The following is an 8272-nucleotide window of genomic DNA, read 5'->3' as shown; positions in this document are numbered from 1 at the left end:
CTAGAACATGGTAAGTGTACACACCAAATAATATCACAGTGAGCTTACTAATCATAGGCAGTTATCAAGCTTCAACACACAGTCCCACAAGTTATGAAATAGTTGCTAAGATTTAAATGGCAAATACTCCACCACAGGTATAAGAAAAAGTACAGATTTTTAACATGCTTAGTTTATACCACAAATCTATGATTAATATTTAATAACCATTCACAGACAATTCATAAAACAACCTAAACAATTTGAACCACCTGCACCCACAACAGTTTGCACAACTTGCTAGAAACTGATTGATGTTCAACCTAGCAATCCTAAGTGATTTAATATTCATTCCTACATCCTCTGAAGCTCTAATACAACCAGAGAAACTCATCTAAATCTCCACTTACAATCCTTGAACATCCTAGAAAATTCAAACCCAATCATTGTCTGAAGGAAAACACATGGAAAAATCAAAATAGCAAATCGCTGAAGCAAGAGCCTGCTCCAAAGGAGAGCCGGCTCTCCCTCTTTGTGCCTTGTCTCTTCGTCTTCTGTTTCCGTTTTACGCCTCTGCTACCTCACGCCATGACTTTTAGAGGCTGCAACCCAATCCCAGTACATTCCCAGTCCATGCTTAAGTCCAGTTAACATTACATACATGGCTTTAAACAGAGATTTGTGTAAGCAAACATCATGTTTTTAACAATTTTACAAAGCATAAAAACATCCTGATAAGTTTCAGTTTAAGCACGAACAAAGAATGTTTTTAATTGATTTAATTAATCCTAAAACTGTTTAAGAATGCAAAGAACACGAAGACTAAGGGAGAGAGTAAGGATAGAACTTGCCTTACACCGACGTTCGTCTCAAATTTCTGACGAATCCTCTGTTTGCTCTCTGTTCTTTCCCAGCCATCTCCAAAACTTCTCTTAACCTTACAATGTCGTAAGTTTATTCTAAAACCCTAGGTAGACAACTTAGTTGAATATTTATAGGCCACACTAATCCTAGGCTCTCTTAAACCCTAATTGGATTTACTCGGCCCACAGAGAAAACTAAGTTAAATTCAATGTCGGCTGTGAACTATAACCCTACTGTATAACTATCTGTGTGTAACCTTCCCTACAGTTACGTTAAGATAGAAACTAATTTAAATTAGACACTAATTAAATTTAATATAACTAAATTCACTTAAACAAGTTTGTACCTAATATAATTAAACAAATAATTAAAACAATCAATTAATGAATACAATTTAATCCATAATTAAAGCAACTAAGAAAACAATTAATCAAATAATCAATTAAGCAAAACAAAAGTCCAATTAAATCAATTAAATTAACACATAAGCACTTCAGCAATTTAAAATGCAATTTAAACAATAAAGTAAATACCGTTACTATCCTTTTAAAATTAGGGGTATTACATACGTCGGCTACCCTAATTACATAAATTAAAACCCTAAACTTAAATATATGCAAACATTATATTAACAAATGACCAAACAGTTACATCCATTACAATTAAATAATGACATTTAAAAAAAGAAATAAACAAAGGAAAACAAACAAATAAATATAATTAACTAAATCATTCAAAACACATAAATAATTAAATTAAAACAATTTTTAATTAACAATTAATTTAAATACACACAATAATCAATTAATCAAATACACATAAAACAAATTCATCATTAATCAATTACGGAAACAAAACACATAAATCACATAATTAAATAAAAATGCAATAAAAATCAAAATTAAATTTCCATTTTATCCTTTTGAAAACTAGGAGTATTACATTCTTCCCCCCTAACAAAAGGAATTTCGTCCTCGAAATTCACGAAACTCTGAATTAATGTCCTTTCAAAATTCATTTCCGTTTTCGTGTGGCACAGTCTCTTTAGATGAGCTCCACCAAATCTCAACACATCCAACAATATACAAGATTTCTATGTATAAGAAATAGCATAAATATACAATGCGTAGGTTGTATCTATCAACGATCCAATCTTGCCCAATATTTAGCGAAGGGTAACAAACTCTATTCCTCCAAGTTCTATAGAACTGACGTATACAATTCATATGTATCCAGTGCTAGCTAATTAGTAACGCTAAGCCATAGACAACTGCCTAAGTCGATAAGTAAAATCCATGAAAAGTCAGTGCAATACGTAACATTAATCTTGCTCCAAAACCCATTGCTTTCTATACGGAAGTCCTCTCAAATAACCATTACCTGATAGAAAACTCCTATATACGAGCTCAACTATCTACAAAATCCGACTGCCGCCTCCAAACCGCGCACAATCTTTACCAAAAGAAAGTATTTGTCCCCGATGTATCCTTAAATAAAGACAAGGTCTTATTATATAACCTCACTTCCATGCCAGATCAAGTAGTGAGAGATATGTACAACATACTATCCAAAATTCCAAACATTGTCGCACTAACCTCCTTGTGCCAACAATAGCACAGATAATAACTGAAAAGCTAAGTAACGTTTTCAATTACCCATGCCAACCTAGGATATATATCTTAATCGTATTTGCCATAATCCAATATTATATTGTGATCAAATTTCCCATCTAGAGGTGCGAAGCATAGTTGTTGCTCCAACACATTCAAAAACTCCGTTGACATATTAGTGTTTAACTCCCATAAGAGATAACCACATACTATAATTGCGTTATCAGTGCAATGTAGAACTGACACGATAAGTCAAAACAAACCCGACTAACAATGATGTCCACAATCAAACTTGCTTAATCCACGACTCTTAATCTATATGGAATTAAAATTCAACCAATGTAGGTACTTTCTACCAACCATCCACCTCCTGATTAGTCCTACATCCCTGTTGATATAGGAAGTGGCTAAAACCTCCAATGAGATCCAAGCCTTAATTTTCCACGTTGTTAGCAGGTGATACACTTGGAGACAGTGATATATATGCCCAAAATCCTAGCGTAACTAACGTTATTCCTCCAAAACGGTAGTTGGCTGATCACACACTTGTGTCCCCAACTAAACTGCATTCCCGATCCTGAATAATTTACAAAAATGAAACACATAATGCACACACAATAAAACACAACATAATCTTACGTAAAACATCGTTCCTCCTTGCAAAGAAAATCTCTTTTAGAAATCAACTTTACCTGATTGGTTCACAATCTCCTTTTACAGTTTCGGAAGAAATCATCCAACCTCGAAATATAAGCTCAAACCATAGCTTAAAACAGCATCCATTTGCCTCAGCAAATTCCAAAGGCTTAACCTTTATCCTCTTTATACGCGAAATGTAAACCGTCTAATGTAGCTTAATAAAGCCACCTAGACCATCACAACCTAATCCCCATACTCCCCGGAACGTGATATAAAATTATTGTTTCATTCTAAGAAGAACTCCATCCGATCCTAATCTCCTGAAGTATATATATATATTTTATCTACCTCTTTTAAAGGTAAAACGAAAGGTTAACTATATGTAGGTCGATCCACACCACCTCTACAAGTTTCGTTCACTATACTATTAGCGAACCACATCACCCTCGTGCGATCCTTGATTTTCAAGATTTAATACCCTCTTTCTTGGGTATGTTGAAATATCCTCCACTAGAATCCTCTTCGGACTCCTAATCTTCATTTGTCTCTTTTATGAGAACAACTGCAATCGTGTTGGTCCCTTTATGCGGTGACCTAAAACACGCTCATACATCCTTCCTTGGCTTATACTTCTAAAAGTAACGCCAACCGTAACTAAACCTTCGATCCCAAGTTCTGCTTCTGACAAAGAACTCGACAATGTATTCCTTTACTCCTTTGGGTCTGTATTGATTTCGCTTTAGACCCCATCCTCCTCCTAGTGTTAACCATTCTATAATTACGAAATATAATTGACATCAGCTGCTCCTCCTAATGAGCCATAAATAGAGTACAACGAATCCTAACATGGCTCTAAGTTTTAAGAGACGCAACGCGGAAGTCGTATAACGAAAGACACTCCTAAGGACACTAGAACCTGGAGTGCTCTGATACCAACTGTATTACCTCTCGATTCTAAAGTTACGGATGATCAAGTCTGAGCACAGATCCAAGGGACACCAGACAATCAATATATAAACAAGTAGGAATACAAACTGAAATAAGAATAAATTAATAATACGTTGAAAGAATTTTAAAATAAAAATCTTCAAACTTTAAATAATAAATTAATAACATTTAAATCCTTCAAATCCGTACAACTCGGGAATCCATCTAGTGGACCCCTAATAATACCAAATAAACAATAAATACAAAACCAAAATCTAAAATAAAAATAAGAAAGGAAATCCTAGGTAGTCAGAAGAATGAGTGTCTATATCTGTATCAACATGATCAAGCTCTAAGCCTGGTACTGATGAACACCTGAAAAATAAGAGTAGGTCAGGCCCACATGCAAGCTCCATCCTACTACAATCCATATATAAATCCGATACGCAAATACATCCTAGATAACTCGGCAATATCTAAAATAGTCTATATAGATATCGATACACACTATAGGATACTCACTAACCTATAGTCATCACACCTGAGTAGAAGGTAACACGCAAAATGCACGTAGCGTAATCATACACACCTAGACCTACCAGGGAACGTCATTAGGTCTAGTTATCCATCCAGGCGATATACGCACCCTAACCGTGATCAAGAGACTCAAGCTCATATTACGGTACCACAAATATATATATAATATCCTTCCTAATATTTAAAAAATAAAACAACCATCCGTTATGTCGTTCAACTGTTTTAGTTGACAAGACATGCATCCATGTAGGATTTAACTGTTTTAGTTAATCCATTCCCTATGTATGAAGAAGTAGGACTTAACTTTTTGATCTAATCCATCTCTGATATGCCACCGTCTCATACTGGTGCATATAATGCATATGATCTAATAATAATGCACACTCAAATGAACATCAAGTAAATCCAGAAACCAACATAATAGAAATCAGATATTAATAAGATCCTATCATGCATCCAGTATATGATTATAATCATAAAAACTCCTTTTAAACTGTTAGAGTACTGATAAACAATTTAAATTACCCATATCCATCCAATTGACAAAATAAAAATTAAAACAGTTTACCAATTAACATCCATAGCATGGTATAATGATTATCAAAATTATGAACCGAGTAAATGGACATCAAGTAGAAACCAACATAATAGAAATCAGATATTAATAAGATCCTATCATGCATCCAGTATATGATTATAATCATAAAAACTCCTTTTAAACTGTTAGAGTACTGATAAACAATTTAAATTATCCATATCCATCCAATTGACAAAACAAAAATTAAAACAGTTTACCAATTAACATCCATAGCATGGTATAATGATTATCAAAATTATGAACCGAGTACATTATACTAGTAATCCCAAACCATACTCTTATACTAGTTCATTTAAATCACTAAAACGAAGACTAGCATATAAAACCTTCTCAATCCCTGACGGCATGTAAATTAATCTTTAAAATCTCATGACGTCCCTTTAATTTCCAATTATAAATCCTGTGCCTAATATAATGACACTCAGAAGCCTAAACTGCACATTATATAAAACCCCATTAGTGTTTTATACTAATCCATTTAAATTGATTAAAACACAACCAGCGAGGGAAACTTCCTCAACTCCTGACAGCATGTAACTTAGTAACTAAAGCTCATGATGTCTATAACTATACCCTAAACCAACCTTCTCTGGCCTTCATTAGATTGTATATATCACTTTTATAACATCCAAAAAATAATAATTTAACACTAGTCCGTTCAAGTTGCTAAAACAAACTAGCAATTTAAACCTTCCTCCTTCCTTGACACTATTACATGTTTATGTTTTATGATGCCCCTTAGGATTAGCACCCTAGCATAAACCAACTATTTAAAGGTTTTAACAGGTTAATTTTTAAACATTTAAAACCCCCTTTACTTTCCAGTAATTACCTTTAAGCCCCTGCAGTCAGACTAATATCCGCAAACATAAAAAAAACACTTACTGGGCAATTACAAAAGGTAGAGCCGGCTCCAATTTAAGGTAGAGCCAGCTTCACCCACCTTGGAGCTGCCTCTAAACCTTATGGAGCCAGCTCCACTTCAATGAAGGCACCTCCATTGAAGGGTGGAGCCGCCTCCACTCACCCAGCCTCCATTTTTCCTTCTCCGCTTCCTCTGTTTACCTTCTTCGCTTCCGGCGAAGTTTCAGTCCTCTATCCCACTTTTGTTACTGATTTTTAAGGTTCAAATTAAGTCCTAACAATCCTAGCACATTCTCTAATTCCAGTATGAATTACTTGACAAAAGCTTAAACCATGATCGAAACAGTTTATGCTTCATTTGTTTGTCTTCTTCGCTTTCGGCGAAGTTCAATCCTCTGTTCCAAATTTTCTTACTGTTCTTAAGGTTCAATATAAGTCCCAATAGTCCTAGAAACTCCTCAAATTCTATTGTGAATTTATTGACATAATTTTAAATAAAAAACAACACAGTTTATGCAAGAAACCGATTTCAGTTATTTAAACGTAAACAAGTTACAGTCCGATATAACATGCATCAACCATCAATTTTAAAAGTTGAATTAATCCCTGGAGACTATATAGAATGCACAGAACACAAGTTTACAGGAAGGAGATAGAATGAAACTTGCCTTTAGGTTTCGGTTTGAAACCTTTCAACGCCGTCTCTAAAATTTCTGATGAACTGACGACTACCGGCAACCCTCCTACTGCTCTAGTTCTATCTCACAGTAAACCATTCCTTCCTCCTTGACATGACCTTCAATCCATAGCTGAAAGCCTTTCTCAGTTTCCCTTCGTGGTTTTCCTCTCAACCTCTTTGTTTCTCTCTTCTTCTAGTTACGGGAAAAAAGGTTTTTAAAACCCTTGCAGACATACTGTTCTATATATATAGACTCATGCAAAACCCTAATCCTAATCCCAACCTACTCATACATCGGCTACCCTAATTACATAAATTAAAACCCTAAACTTAAATATACGCAAACACTGTATTAACAAATGACCAAACAGTTACATCTATTACAATTAAATAAATAATTAAATAATGACATTTAAATCACATAATCAATTACGGAAACAAAACACATAAATCACATAATTAAATAAAAATGCAATAAAAATCAAAATTAAATTCCCATTTTATCCTTTTGAAAACTAGGGGTATTACATATAACCTCCCCAAACTTGGGATTAACTGTGGTCCTGAAAATATGGCACTGGATAAAAGCTCATTAGATAACAAAAAGGAATAATAATAGTGCACAGTGGACATGTAAGTGTAAATGGGACAAAAATTGAAGTAAAAAGAGAGGAAAAAGAGTGGTCCTAAAAATTTGGGCAGCAATCTCTCTCACTATGTTATTGGTATGCACCTGATGGAGTCAATCAAATACAGATATATCAATACAAAGATATGACATCCAAACTATAACAAGTATAGAAAAATAAAAATAATGTACATCATAATGTCTGGTGCAACAGACTGGCCGTAAAAATAATATAACAGTATCAAAATAACAGGAATGTATCATAGATATATAACATGATAAAAGAGATAATAGAGATCAGGCAGATGAAGTAGGCCGAGTGGGGCGTGATCCCCTGATATCTCTGGATATGCCCTGCAGCGCAGCTAAGATATCGGAGCGGAGAGATGCCATATCTGATCGAAGAAAGACAACTGCATCCTCCAAGGCCTGGATACGCTCTCCAAAGCCAGGTGTCGGTGCTGGAGCCTCAGGTATGACTGGATCAGTAAAATGATGTGCGTCCTGAGCCTGCTCGGGGAAATGTAATGGTGACCTCGCTGGAGAGTGATGTGGGATCTCCTCTGTTAGAGCCTCCTGCTCCAAGTCTATGTCCATATGTATGGCAGCCATATCAACGGCTGGGTTGTCCGCTGCTGCTGCTGCTGCTGCTGCTGCTGCTGCCATCTCCTCCTCCTCTGCCTCCTTTACTACTATTATTGAGTCCTCTAGAAAACTCTTGATAAGAGCATTGTAGCTCTTATTCCAGTCCTTCTTGCCAAAATGGAAAGCTCCTGTCTCTGGGCGCTCATCGGGACGGAATGGATAGCGCTGATATCGGAGGATCTGAGTGATAAAATGGCCAAATGGAAGATATTTAGCCCGCTTGGGCTTGGCCTTGCTAATGTAGTCTTCGTAGAGTTTCATCATCACAGTCCAGTATAAGGCTGGAATAGAAACCCAGCACC

This window comes from Cornus florida, unplaced genomic scaffold (assembly GCF_030987335.1).
Source record: "Cornus florida cultivar Cherokee Brave unplaced genomic scaffold, ASM3098733v1 CherokeeBrave_3.0.0_Hap2_Chr11, whole genome shotgun sequence".
Classification (NCBI taxonomy): Eukaryota; Viridiplantae; Streptophyta; class Magnoliopsida; order Cornales; family Cornaceae; genus Cornus; species Cornus florida.
This window is presented reverse-complemented; position numbering follows the sequence as displayed.